This window comes from Marmota marmota, unplaced genomic scaffold (assembly GCF_001458135.2).
Source record: "Marmota marmota marmota unplaced genomic scaffold, marMar, whole genome shotgun sequence".
Lineage (NCBI taxonomy): Eukaryota > Metazoa > Chordata > Mammalia > Rodentia > Sciuridae > Marmota > Marmota marmota.
In genome coordinates this window covers 604,769-619,395 of record NW_026000048.1, presented here as the reverse complement: position 1 = coordinate 619,395, position 14,627 = coordinate 604,769, and the positions used below count along the sequence as shown (strand labels likewise).

The 14,627-nt window shown below is 45.0% G+C and overlaps 1 long non-coding RNA gene across 1 annotated transcript; it reads left to right on the top strand.

Moving 5' to 3' along the window:
* Positions 1–10,511: 10,511 nt before the first annotated feature.
* LOC125619540 lies at positions 10,512–14,417 on the top strand. Its single transcript, XR_007351065.1, has 2 exons — positions 10,512–10,847; positions 12,507–14,417. It is a non-coding gene; the product is annotated as an uncharacterized LOC125619540 (long non-coding RNA).
* Positions 14,418–14,627: the final 210 nt, after the last annotated feature.

Sequence of the window (14,627 nt, the reverse complement as noted above, 5' to 3'; positions counted from 1 at the left end):
GTGACCAGGCCTGTCCACTGCCTGCTCTCCCTCCTGCTCCCCCTTACCTTGTCCTAATGGCCTCTTGTCTCCTTCGCACGTCAGGCCCATTCTTCCACTGAGGTCTCCTCTCCCCACGTTTCTGTCCCCAGCTTCTCCTCTCTGAGTTGCTCTGATGTCCCCTCCACCTGTGGCCCATGGAGTGACCCTGCTGGCTAAGTAACCATAGTCTGCTAACGCCCGGCACCCAGGAGTGCCCTTCAGGTAGAATCTGTTTGTGACAGATTGTTAAGCGCCTCAGATGACTCTGGAGGGGCAGAAAGCATGACTGGGAGGAACTTGTCACCCAGAGTCCAGTTGAGACACAGCCTTCCTGCCACTCTTCTTTTCCCAGCTCCCTGGACTGGCACCTTCCCTGGCCACCTTCCCCAGCCCTGTGTCCACCATGGAGCTGAGCCATTTCCACTGGTCAACTTTCTGCCACTGTAATGAATACTGGAGACAATCAACTTAAAAGGAGGGAAGGTTTATTTTGGCATGGAATCTCAGAGGTTTCAGCCCATGCTCACCTGGCCCTGTGGCTTTGGGCCTGTGATGACAAAGGACATAGTGGCAGTGAGCAAGTGGTGGAGGAGCTACTCACCTAAGGGTGGCCATGAAGGGAAAGAGAGGAAGGATGGTAGCAGGGTTCCCAGGTCCCCTTCAAGGGCACAACTCCAATGACATGACTTCCTTCTACGAGGTCCCACCTCCTGAAGGTTCTGCCACCTCCCTGCAGCTCCATGGGGGACGCTTCCTAACCATAGCACTAGTACCTGCCCTCAGCCAGCGGAGGCCTAGCTCTTCTTGGGGGGTTCCAGGGATTGAACTCAGGGGCATCCGACCACTGAGCTACATCCCCTGCCGCAGTCTGGCTGGGCACAAATCACGAGCCACTGAAGCAGAAACAAACTTTATTTCTGAACTCCACCAGCACACTCCACACACGCTCCTGGGAACTCTCCCGAACGCCATGCAGCTCCTCCAGGTGTGGGAGAACCACTGTTGCAGATGTAAGAATAGCCAAGCTGGAGCTCTGGATATCAGCTGTTATGGATTTGAGTCAAATCATCTTCTTTTTGGTCTGTAGAAATCGCTTTGGTTAGTCTCGCTAGAATCCAAATCAGCTGCTGTTCTCCCTGTGGAAACACACAAACAGACCCCCGACTCCAGATAATCACTGGGTCAGGACCTTTCTATTGTCCTGTTAGAATATCCTTCCAAAGTACCTTAGGCTTATGTACATTTTTTGGACACATATGCCTTTCCGCAGCACTAAGCCCTGATGAATCAAAATTTTAAAAGTTTAGAGTAAAAAGGGTTATTTTAAGTTTATCTTTGGGGGATATATATCCCTTTCCAATCCCTAGCTCTATTTTGTATTTTATTAGAGTCAGGGTCTCACTGAGCTGCTTAGGGCCTCACTAAATTGCTGAGGCTGGCTTTGAACTTGCAATTCTCCTGCCTCAGCCTCCCGAGCCACTGGGATTATAGACATGTGCCACTGTGCCTGGCTGAGGCCTAGCTCTTGGTCCCTTGCTCAGGGTACTGGGGGCTGGGGTGCAGCTAGTGCCCTAGAATGAATAAACTAGGTGAAGTCTAAGGGACAGGATGACATCAGTGAAACAGGATGTGGGTTGGGCAGTGTTAGCGATGCTCCTTTCTGAGTCCAAAGCGGGTGGATCTACGCCTGGGCAGGAGGTCCCGGGTGGGAAGGCAGGCCTGGGAGCCTGGCAGGGGGTGTCAGCCTGTAACACTATGGACTTTTCAGAGGTGGGGCTGAGCTGTCCCTCAGGAGCCAGGCCAGCATCCCAGGGAGAGCTGGGGTGGGTGGCCAGACCTTTCAACACTGTGAGTCACAGAACTGTGACCCGAGTGAAAACCAGGATTCCCAGGAGATCCTGGAAGGGTCCTGCTGAGAAACATCGAGGGCTTCGTAGCCCACTGCCATGTTTGAGTAGTTCGATCAACAACTCCCTGTATTAGAGGAAGCCTTAAGGAATGTCCATGGAGATGGAATAGATAGAAGTCAGGGAGGGGGTCTCTTCTGCTCAGGTGTATAGATCAGAGTCCAGCAAGTTAGGTACAGTGAAGGCCTTTCTGGCGAGAGGAAAATGTTCCACTGCTGGCTAGGTTTGGGGGCTCCTCCTTGGAGAACCGGGAGGCAAACCTTGTTAGGGCTGGACCTGGCCAGGCAAAAGATGGTGCGTTTCCTTCCAGGTTGTGGTTCATTGTGTTTTGGGAACAAATATTACACAGTCACAAGTTCATGACCAAGTTTTGGTCAAGAGTGGATCCATGTCATGGTAGTTTGCTAAGCTCATATTGCCCAGTAACCTTGTTGCTGTTTTTTAGTTCATGTAAGTACACACCATGAAGTTGGTCCAACAGAACTGCCTAATGACACATTTCTCTAAATTTATCCCCATTGTTAAGTGACACATGGTTGTGTTCAGTTAAAGCTTCAGTGTTTTGAATGCTCACCTTTTCTCACTGGTCTATGTACCCAGGATATCTGTCCATGTCAGTGGAAAGAGCGCTCTGAGCCTTTCATGGTGGGCTGTGCCTTAGTTGATGTGCCAGCGCTACTGATGAGCAGTTGGTTGTCTCTGTGCCCATCTTATAAGCAGCATTCGGGTGAGTGTCCTTGTTCTCTGTCTTTTGCCCTTTACCTTTACGGGTAAATTCCTGGGAGCTGAATTTCTGGGTGAGCCTAAGGGATGAGCATCCAGAATGAGGAGGCACAGCTGGGAGACGAGAGGTGGGGTCAGGAGAGCAGAGCTGTGACTGAGATTGGAGAAGGGCACTTTAGGTAGCTGACCTGGTGCATCCCTGGCAGTCCTGGTCTAGAGGAGGAGGAGGAGGGCACAGACACCAGACTCCCAGGGGCCCCAAGCTCAGAGAATGTGCTGCCAGTGGGTGTGTGGGGAAGGGAGAGTCACCTGACCATCTGTCATAGGATGGGAATCCAGACCTGCGTCAGCCTGGCTCCTTGTCTCAGAGGGCAGCAACAGTGGCCACCATGCATTGGGCTGGCAGGGGGAAGCCACCCCTCAGCTTCCCCAAGAAACATACAGAGTTCTAAGCCCCTCCCCAGACTTGGCCTGTGGCCTTCTCACAATCAGCAAGATCCAGACACCCAGGAAAGTGGTCCTGCGTGTAACTGGTTAGTCACAGCCACAGCTCAGGCAAACCTCCAGGACCTGTTTGTCCCTTCTCTCCTTGGTAGGCAGTAAGCTCAGTCCTGAATGTTCTAGAACCCTGACTTGGCCAGCTGCATCTTCTCCATTTTGGAGAAAATGGACCAGAGTCTCTGCAGAGGACTGTGGGCTGAGGCTGGGCTTTCTGACAGTGGTCAGAGGTCTTGTCTGGAGGCAGGGGGTTTCTCCTTACTCACTCCACTTAGCTCCTGTAGTGAGGGGCCTCTGCCCTCCATACCTTGCCCACCAAGCTCCCTGGCTTCCCCTCACTTGAGGGGGGGGGTTGTGACCCTACAACTTATTCTGCCTCCTGCCCTTTAAAAGGCCATCGTGAGTCCAGGGGACACAGGTGAGGCTCCATGAACAGGTGGTGCCTCCCGCTTCTTTGCCTTCCTGAGGTCTCCTGCCTACCGCTATTAAAGGGACATAGTGGGCGGGGCACAGTTGTGCACTCTGGAACCCTGGCAGCTCAGGAGGCGGAATCAAGAGGATTGCAAATCAGAGGCCAGCCTGGGCAACATAGCAAATTAAACAAAAAGGGCTGGGAATGTAGCTCAGTGGTAGCTCAGTCCTGGGTTCCATCCCCACCACCACAAATACACACACTAAAAGGGACACCACGGGTGTTTCAAATCGTGGATGGCTGAGAGGGGGCTGGAGGAGGCTGGAGGGGTGGGTGTCCACCAGCTTTGAGCTTTCAGGACTCCAGGGGGTAGGTTCAGTGACCAGCTTCAGGGAGGTGACTCCTGTCCTTATCCTGCTAATGGCCCCAGCAGGCCAAGAGCTTGAGCACCCAGATAGCCAGGGCACCGAGTGACCACCAGGCAGCTGTTGAGGCCCGTGAAGGACCTGTTTCAGTCCCTCACCCTCTTGCAGAGGGCTCCGGGAGGCAGCTGGGATCTGGAGAGAGTGGCAGATAGGACAGAACCTGTCTATATCAGTTTCCCAGGGTTTCTGTAACAAAATACCACAAAATGGGTGGTTTAGAACAACAGCTGTGCCTGTGTCCAGAACTCTGAAGTAAAGGCATGGGGGGCGGGGACTATGCTCCTGGAGGAGCTGGGGGAGAGTCTGCCCCAGGCCTCCCCAGCTCTCCGCCATCCCTTGGCTTGTGACAGAACATCTCCAGTCTCACCGGGTGCCTTCTGCAGGTGCCTTTCTGTTCCAAATTCCCTCCTTTTGAAGGGTTCAATGGCAGTGGATCAGGGCAGATCCTAAAGACTTCTTTTTTTTAATTGGTTGCTCAAGACAATACAATGATCTTGACATATCATACATTTCATTCAAATGGGGTATGAATTCTTATTTTTCCACGTGTACAGATTGCAGGATCACATTGGTTATATAGCCACATTTATACATACAGCAATACTAGTGTCTGTTGTATTCTGCTGCCCTTCGTATCCCCACCTCCCCTCCCATCACCTCTTAAAGACTTCTTAACTTAGTTACCTGCAGAGGCCCTATTTCCACATAGGGGCCTTCACAGATACTGGGGGTGAGGATTTCAGTGTATGAATGAATTTTAGGGACATGGCTCCCTCCCAGCAGTGTCTCCGCCTTTGCCAGATATCTTTCCATGCCTGCTGGCCCCAGGCACTGCAGCCCTCACAGGAGAGGGTACCCAGGAAGAGCGCGGCAGGGCCTGACTGCTGGACATAGTTCTAGTGCTGTCATCATTGGTCATTTGCCCTGTGAGGACTGGGGCCAAACCCTTTTGGGGTTTGTGGTGGGTGCTGAAGCTTTGCAGACAAGAGAAAACTGAGGCTTGTTTCTTGGTGGTCAGCCCTGGGAGAAGCCTTCCTGGGGATTCTTATTCTCCTGGAGGTCTGGGTAGAAAGAAGGACTGGCAACCCCAAATCTGCAAAGGGAAAAGCCTCTGCTGGCTCAGGTCGGCATCCCTCCTGCCCTGCATGCCTGCCCTCAGGTCTCAGGGGGACTCTAGAGGAGCAGGGCCTACTCAGCAGGCCCCAGAGTGGACCTTTAGCATCCAGAGAGTGGAAGGGGTTTGGGCGGAAGTGAGGTGTAGGCATCCTCAGCTCTAACCAAGTGTGAAAATACCTGTGCGAACCCACTTCCTGGCCAACCTCTGGGGATCCCCAGGCTGGTGTATCTGTAAGAGTCTGCAAGGCCTCTTGTGGGACCTGGGCCACCTCATAGTCCGACTGCTGTCTCCCAAAGCTGGGTCCCCTCTCTCCCGTGTGGCCTGGACACAGGCTCATTTGACTAACAAACTTTCCCTGAGCAGTGTCCCTCGTCACTTGCTTCTGTGAAGAAACGGACAGTGGCTTTAGGTGCTGAGTGGACAGCGTGGTAGGAGCATAAGTGTCCAGAGTGAGCTTGGCCAGGCCCCAGGCAGCACTAGACTGTGGAGGGACTTGAACTCCAGGCTCAGGCAGAGCTGTGGGAAGAGGGCTCAGTGGTCAGAGATGGCTGGGGACTGGATTTTCCCTTCTGTTGATGTGACATTTCATATAAAATTAACTGTTTTAACAGGTATGCTTCAGTGACATCTAGTACCTGCACAATATTTCCCAATAATGCTCACCACCCCCAAAGGAAACCTCCTGCTCTGTGAGCAGTTTCTCCCCATTCTCTCCCAAGGACCCCTGTCAACTGTGGATCTGCGTCTCCATGAACTTCCCTTCTTTGGATATTTCATATGGATGGGATCCACAGTGCCGGGCCTTTTGTGTCTGGCCTCTCTCTTTTAGTACAATATTTCTGAGGTTCTTCCACATTGTAGCAAGGATGGGTGCCTCAGTCTGTTTCACCTATGGATACACCATGTTTCATTTGTGTATTCCTCTGTTGAACATCTGGGTTGCTTCCACCTTTTGGCACTATGAATAGCACTGCAATGAACATTTTGGTCAAGTTTTTGTTCGAATACCTGTGGAGTAGAATTGCTGAATCCTATGGGTAACTCTATGTTTAGCTTTTTGTAGAACCACCACACTTTTCCACAGCAGCTATATCATTTTATACTCTCACCTGTGATATTTATTTATTTATTTGTGACAGCGGAATGCATCACAATTCTTACTACACATATAGAGCACAATTTTTCATATCTCTGGTTGAATACAAAGTATATTCACACCAATTTGTGTCTTCATACATGTACTTTGAATAATAATGACCATCCTATTCCACCATCATTTCTAACCCCATGCACCCTCCCTTTCCCTCCAACCCCTCTGCTCTATCTAGAGTTCGTCTATTCCTCCCACACTCCCCCTCCCTATCCCACTATATCAGCCTCCTTATATCAGAGAAAACATTCGGCATTTGGTTTTTTGGGATTGGCTAACTTCACTTAGCATTATCATCTCTAACTCCATCCAATTACCTGCAAATGCCATGATTTTATTCTCTTTTATTGCTGAGTAATATTCCATTGTGTATATATGCCACTTTTTTTTTATTCATTCATCTATTGAAGGGCATCTAGGTTGGCTCCATAGTTTAGCTATTATGAATTGTGCTGCTATAAACATTGATGTGGCTGTGTCCCTGTAGTATGCTGTTTTTAAGTCCTTTGGGTATAGACCGAGGAGAGAGATAGCTGGGTCAAATGGTGGTTCCATTCCCAATTTTCCAAGAAATCTCCATACTGCTTTCCATATGGGCTGCACCAATTTGCAGTCCCACCAGCAGTGTATGAGTGTACCTTTTCCCCACATCCTTACCAACACTTATTGTTGTTTGTATTCATAATAGTTGCCATTCTGACTGGAGTGAGATGAAATCCTAGAGTGGTTTTGATTTGCATTTCTTCTAATTGCTAGCAATAATGAACATTTTTTCATATACTTGTTGATTGATTGTATATCATCTTCTGAGAAGTGTCTGTTCAAGTCCTTGGCTCATTTATTGATTGGGTTATTATTTTTTTGGAGTTTTTTGATTTCATTATCAAAAAACTCATAGATTAGTGCTCTATGTGATGTATGAGGGGTAAAGATTTGCTCCCATGATTTAGGCTCTCTATTTACCTCACAGATAGTTTCTTTTTTCTTTCTTTCTTTCTTTCTTTTTAAAGTTATGCATTTTTTTAGGTGTCAATGGACCTTTATTTTTATCTATTTATATGTGGTGCTGAGAATTGAACCCAGTGCCTCACACTTGCTAGGCAAGCACTCTACCACTGAGCCACAACCCCAGCCCACAGATTATTTATTTTGCTGAGAAGAAACTTTTTAGTTTGAGTCCATCCCATTTATTGATTCCTGATTTTAATTCTTATGCCAAAGGAGTCTTATTAAGGCAATTGAGGCCTAATCCCACATGATGGAGATTAGGGCCTACTTTTTCTTCTATTAGACACACGGTCTCTGGTTTTATTCCTAAGTCCTTGATCTGTTTTGAGTTGTTTTGTGCATGGTGAGAGAGAATAGGGGTTTAATTTCATTTTGTTGCATGTGGATTTCCAGTTTCCCCAGCACCATTTGTTGAAGAGGCTATCTTTTCTCCAATGCATGTTTTTGGCATCTTTATCTAATATAAGATAATTATAATTTTGTGGGTTAGTCTCTGTGTCCTCTATTCTATACCATTGATCTACCAGTCTGTTTTGGTGCCAATACTATGCTGTTTTTGTTACTATTGTTTTGTAGTATAGTTACTATTGCTCTGTAGTATAGTTTGATGAAGTCCAATTTATCTATTTCTTTGTTTCTTTCACATGCTTTTAATGCCATACCCAAGAAATCGTTGTCAAATTTAAGATCAACAAGCATGTGAAAATATGATTAATATTATTAGCAATTAAGTAAATAAAAATAAAACCACAGCAATATACCACTTTATACCATTAGAATGGCTATGTTTTTTTAAAAAAATATTTTTTAGTTTTACATAGTTGGACAAAATACTTTTATTTATTTATTTAATGTGATGCTGAGGATTGAACCCAGCACCTTTCACGTGCTAGCTGAGTGCTCTACCTTTGAGCCACAACCCCAGCCCCTAGAATGGCTATTTTTTTTTTAAAAAAGGAAATTAACTTATGAGTATATTAGTACATAAATAGTAACTAACTTGATGATTATTTGGAGAAATTGGAACCCTTGTGTACTGCTGTTGAGAATGTAAAATGATAACAGTGTAAATATTTCAACTGTTATAAATGTTGTGTAAAATTGTAGCAGTGTAAATATACATAATGCTCATGAACTGCACACTTAGAAGAGTTTGGAGGGTAAATTTCATGTTATTTACCTTTTACCATAATTTAAAAACGTAAACTTAAAAGGAAAACTTTATGCTATGTATCTTTTACCACAATAAATAAAAAGTTAAATGGTAAGATTTTATGTACATTTTACCCCTTATCCACCCACCCACTTTCAGAAATGGTCTCTATGTAGCTCCATGTCTGATGGAAGACTTTCTCTCCTTAAGTGAGAGGTGCCACGTACCCCAGCTTCTCCACACACACCTGGCATGTTCTTGCAGCCAGAGGAATGTGCTTCCATATGGTCTGTTTCTCTCATCCTGTTCCCCTGCTCAGCACTGTGCACACACATCTGGTGACCACCTCCATGGGTGCCCTTTCCAACATGTCATATAACTGTGATCAAACAGCGCAGCCTCTCCAGACTGCATTCTTTCACTCAGCAACACGCACCCAAGATTCATCCCTGTCTTTGTGTGGCTTCATGGCTCATCCTTTTCCCTTACAGAGTAGTATTTCATAGGATAGTGTACCCCAGCTTGATTACTCACTCACTTACTGAGGGTCATGCGACTTGTTAAAGTATTTGACCATTATGAAGGTCAGATTTTGAACTGTGTCTGTAGCTTGCAGTTTTTTTTTTTTGTTGTTGTTTATATTGCCTTCCTAGGACTTCAAAGCAGTTATCTAAATACCTAAGACTACAATTGTTGGGTCATACAGTGAACTAGGTTAAGCTTTGGGGAAAAAAAACTGCCAAACCATCTTCCAGGGTACCTGTACCATTATGCACTCTCCAGGAGGAAGAAGAATTCCTGTGCAATTGTATTAAATTTTAAAAGTTTTAGCTGTTCTGATAGATGTGCTGTGCTCTCTTATTGTTTTAGTTTGCAAGCCCCTCACAACATGTCAATGCTGTTTAGCATTATTTTGTGTGCTTATTTATCTTTATAAATCTTCATTATTTCATATACTTATTTACTGTTTGAATATCTTCAATGTTGAAGTGTCCATTCATATCTTTACTAATTCTTTGTGTGAGTGTGTATGTATGTGTGTGTGTATGTGTGTGTGTGTATGCACGTATGCGTGCCCGCAATATTGGGGCTTGCACCCAGGTCCTTGCTAAGCACATGCCATTATCACTGAGCTACCTTCCAGCCTCTGACCATTTTTAATTGCATTGCTTGTCTTCTTGTTGAGTTTTGGAGTTTATTTGTACATTTAGCATATAAGTCCTTTTTCAAATGTGGTTCCAAATATTTTCCTTCCAGTCTGTGGCTTTTAAAATATTCTTAACAGGATTTTTCACAGAATAGACATTTTGCATTTTAATGAAGTCCACATTTTCCCCCAATGGACTGTTTTTTTGGTTATTATGTCTAAAAGCTCATCACCAGACCCAAGGCCGTGTAGATTTTCTTCTGTTTGCTTTTTTGTGATGTTTATAATTTTGCATTTGAAATTTGTCTGCAGAATATTTTGAGTAACTTTGGAGTAACTTGTGCCTATGTTCGTTTTTCCCCATATGGTTTCCAGTTGTTCTGTTTCCATTTGTGGAATGTGTATTTCTTTCTTCACTGAGTTCTCTTTAGTCCTTTGACTCATACAGTGGACTACATTTATATGGCTCCAGTTTGGCTCTCTGTTTGATTGATCTATCCACCCATTCCCTGGCCAATGCCACACTTTTGTGTAGTTTTATGGGAAGTGTGCACACTCTTGGACACTGTTCTTCTTCGGTCTCATGTGGTCTGTCTACTGTACGTTAGGACCCATCTCTTAGTATCCTTGCTGGGAATTCAGGTGGGATTTTGCTGAATCTCTAGAGGAGATTGGAAAGAATTTTCATCTTAATGATTATACTGCTTCTGAACAAGAAATAACTCTATACTTATTAACATTTCTTTTGACTTCTCACAGCCTCATTGAAGGTTATTTGAATTTGTATACATTTTGTTAGATTGACACTTAACGGACTTCATCTTTTAGAGTATTCCAGCAAATTTTTTTTCATTTCAAATTCCAATTATTCCCCTATTGCTAATTTACAAGAAATAATTTTATTCTTATCTATTGGCCATCTACTTGACTTCTTGTTGTCTCCATCCATTCGGGTCCAGGCATGAGGTGAGGGTTCTATTTAACCCCGAGTTGACAATGTATACATGGAATGATCAGTACGCTCAATTTCAGAAATTCACCGGGTCTGCCAGCAGGTGGCGCACGATCACCATGGAACAGCGAGCCTGGAGCCCCCGGGCGGTGCCTGCCTGCCCGGCGGCAGGACTCGGTGTGACCCTGCGGGCGGACCCTTCCGCAGGGCCCTGCATCCTGCCCACAGGCATCAGCGCTCCTGCGTGCTGAGAATCAGAGCTGTGTGGTGATCCTCAGGACCGACTTGGGGAGACGCCACCCGTCTTCGGGACACCTAGGCCATGTGAGGAAAGGTGAGGTGCGGGCAACACTTCGCTTCCTGTTGGCCCCCAGGGCTGGGAAGGGAACTCTGCATAACTTTGCTGCCTCCTGCAATATTTTAGCAAGAAGTATTTTGCCAAAGAAAGGAGAAATGCTACCATGCAACATTGGGAAGTCCCGGGGAAAGTTGGGTGGGTGCTGAGTTCCACCAGCACCCAGCGAAAAGCTCAGTGTGCACCTGTCTCCTGGTTCTGTTAATGTTTTAGTGGTTCATTTTTCTTAGCGTGTAAAAGTAGTTGAAACAATATTGAAAAATTGAAAAGTACACATGTTAAAATTTGTCACAATAGCTAAGTTTGAATATATTATTTGCACCCAAAGTAGAATTTATTAAGAATTTATATTATTTCTTTCATGGAAGTAAACTTGTCAACATTTTTTTTTTCTTTCATTGAGAAAGTCACAGTTTAATTGGTGGTGGCAGTATATTTGTAATGGAACATAAAACAATGTCTGTTTTACAAATATTAAAATTAAACATTGGATGAAATATATTAACTGTAAGAAGCTTTGATTTAAATAACAAGGTGAAGAAAGTCACCTTTTTCATTTTTGTTAAGACTTGACCATTTTAAATAAAATCAGAATTTGCTAAAGGTCCGTTTATACTCAGCTATGAGCCCACATGGCCCTGGGCCTTTTCCAGTAGAAGATCTCTTGGCAGCATTGCAAGCCTTTCTATCCTGATTGGTCTATTTATGTTTTCCTCATCTTAGAGTTCATTTTAATATTGTGTATTTTTACTAGGAAATAACCCGCTACCTCTAGGTTTGGATGCAACTGGTTTCTTATTTGACTTTTAATTTCCTCTTTCTAGTTTTCTACATACTCTTCATTCTATATATTTCTTCTTCTTTCTTTTAAATTGACCTTTAAAATATACCCATTAGCTTCTTTTTGTTTTGTTATTTTGTGGTGCTGGGGATTGGACCCAGGGCTTTGTGCATGGGAGGCAAGCACTCTACCAAGAGCTATATCCCCAGCCTCCTTAGCTTCTTTTTGATGGAAAGAATTCTGAATTTTTTTTCTTCCTTCTTTTGCCACCGGAGATTCTGGTGACAAATCCAAAGTCTTTAAGATTTGCTCCTATATTGTTTTCTGAGTTTAGTTCTAGCTCTTAAATTTAGTTTTTATCTTTGTTAGGTTTGTATTTTATATCATGTTTGGGTCCAGATTCATTAATTCTTCCCTCCCTCCTTCTTTCCCTTTCTTCCTTCCTCTATAATTTTTCATCTCTGTGTGTTCCAGTTGGTAGATAATCTTATATTGTTTCTTGTAGGGGATTTTTTATTCTTTTCCAAATAAAATCGAGGAATAACAGCAAGGACATATTTTCTTTATGAAATCTTGTAAAATTCTACCTAAGGTGGAGTCACTTCGGTTAGGGAGCGAACATTCCAGAACTGAGCCATCTGTCTGCACCCAGGCTGCAGCGCGGAACCCAGACTGACCAGTCAGCTGCACTGGGGGCTTCGAGGCTCCCCTGCCCCTGCCCTGGTGGCTCTAGGCATGTGTTATCCCCCGCTCTTTGTTCCCAGTCAGGAACACACTTTCTCGGCTTTACTCGAATTGTGTCTTCGAACCTCAGTTCTTAAGAACCCAGATAAAAGCTTTTTTTTTTCTTTTTACAGACTTGATGTCGATTATTGACCATGCTTTGAGAATTCTTCAAGGTTATAAAACACATTCTGGCCTGTGAAACTCTCCAAATGGGACAATGTCGTTGTCATCAGCAGTCATACAGGGCCCTCTGGTGGCATAATGAGAAAACGGCACGTGTGCTAAGATTCCCTGTTTTGTGGGCGCCTTCTAGGGGAAGTCCTCGCTCGGGGACTGGAGCTGGGCTCCTGTGTGTGTAGGTTATGCTCCTGAGTGAGCCAGAGGATCAGGCAGGGCGCCAGCGTGATGTGCCACCTACCTCCTAGCGGGCGATGATGGCTGCTGCGAATGGAATCCTGCCTTAAAGACAAATGCTTTGCCCAGTGGGTCCTTTTCTCTGTTCTTACCACCGTGCAGAGATGAGTGAAATCAGCCCTTGTCCTCAGGCTAGCCTCAGAGCCAGAGGGTCACACCTGATGTTGAGACAAAGACCAGGGATTACTGCCGCCAGAGAGACAGAATGAGTGCACTGGAGGGGACACCGAGAACCAGAAAGAGACTGGAGTGGAGCCAGCTGTCTCACAAGAGATCCCCGCAGGAGGCTTCCCTGAAGCACAGGAAATTCAGGAAATCCGAACCCCCTTGGAAATCCCAGACCTGCAAGGTAACAACTGGTTAGAGAGGAAGGTATTAAAGGAAAGAATTCCACCATGAGGCGAGGAGGAGGAGGGAATTTCGGGGAGAAGGAACGGCAGGAGCAGATGTCAAGAGAGTAGAGGACAGAGGTTTGTGGATCTCCTCTGTGGCCTCAGCAGATGGAATAGTGACAGAAGGGCTCTCATAGGGACCCAGGGGACAGCAAAGGGCATGAAAGGAGCCTTGTGTCTGTCCCATAGGCTGCCAGCTTTAAACAGCTATCCTTGGATGTGGTGGATTTAGTGTATTCATGGCTGTTTTCAAAATGACAAAGGCTGGGTCGCACCATTTGGGGACCAAGTGGGTTCACAGTCCATCTTGTCTTTAGGGACTTGTTGCCTGCTCGCTGGGTGCCAGCAGATTCTCCCTGACCTGACTCATTCAGCCGGGGCAGTTCCAGGCTCAGGTTCCTCCCTCTGGGTGGCACCTGGATTTCTCAGGGTCTGGAGTGAAGCCCCACAAGTCTATGAACAGGCTCTCCTGGGGTGATGCTCAGGGGCTTTGGCTCCTCCATCCTCTTGGGCCATACAGAAGTAGCTCATGTTATTTTTCAAATGCAAAAACCTGTGAGCACCCTTTGAATCCCATTCAAAGGCTAGTGAATTATGTTTCAATGTATCTCCTTTCAGTGATCTAGGTACGTTCTCAAAATTCAGCCCACAGTTCCCTCATATCTGCCCTTTAAATATGAAATAAATATGTGATGTGGTTTCTTAGTATGGAAGGACATCACTCACAAGAGTGTCCTCATTGGTTATTCTGTCTCAGAATAGATTATTAACTTCGAATAGTGTTCCCTTGATTTAGGTGGTTTGGTTTCCTTTTAGTGTAGAAGTAGTAAAGGAATGGAATTCCCCCCCCCCTTAAATCTTTAACCTAAAATAAAACTTTAAAACTTATTATTTCTTGTTTGAAGAATTCACTATCTCTCAATTGTAGCAAAATGACTCAAAAGCAAGAATGAATACCATATTTCATCAAATCTATCTCTTCAGCAATCGTAAGAACATTATTTTATCTAAGAACATTATTTTAAGTTTATTTAAGACCATTATTTTCTTTGAAAAACAAACTTTATTTTAGAAGAGTTTAGGAGAGTTTCGGGTTTACAGAAGCCAGTATATTTTAGTCATTGAAGTTGTTATTGTACGTTTATTGACCAAACTCTTGTAGACTTTGGATGTGGACTTGGAAATCTATTTCCCTCTTCTGTATATATGAAAGATAAAATATAAGCAAACTAAATGGAGGCATTTCTAAACCTTCTCAGTGCTCAGTGCCCAGCTTTTGTGAATCACAGTCACTGATGTCCCTTTTCTTTTTTTCTGTACTGCATGCCCTGGAGAAAGCTGGGGATGTCTCAGCTCTCAAAACCCTACCCCCTTCATTCTACCTGTGGGATTGGGATTCTTGGTTTCTGCTCCTTCTGAAAGTTTTTATAAATCAGTTTTATAGGC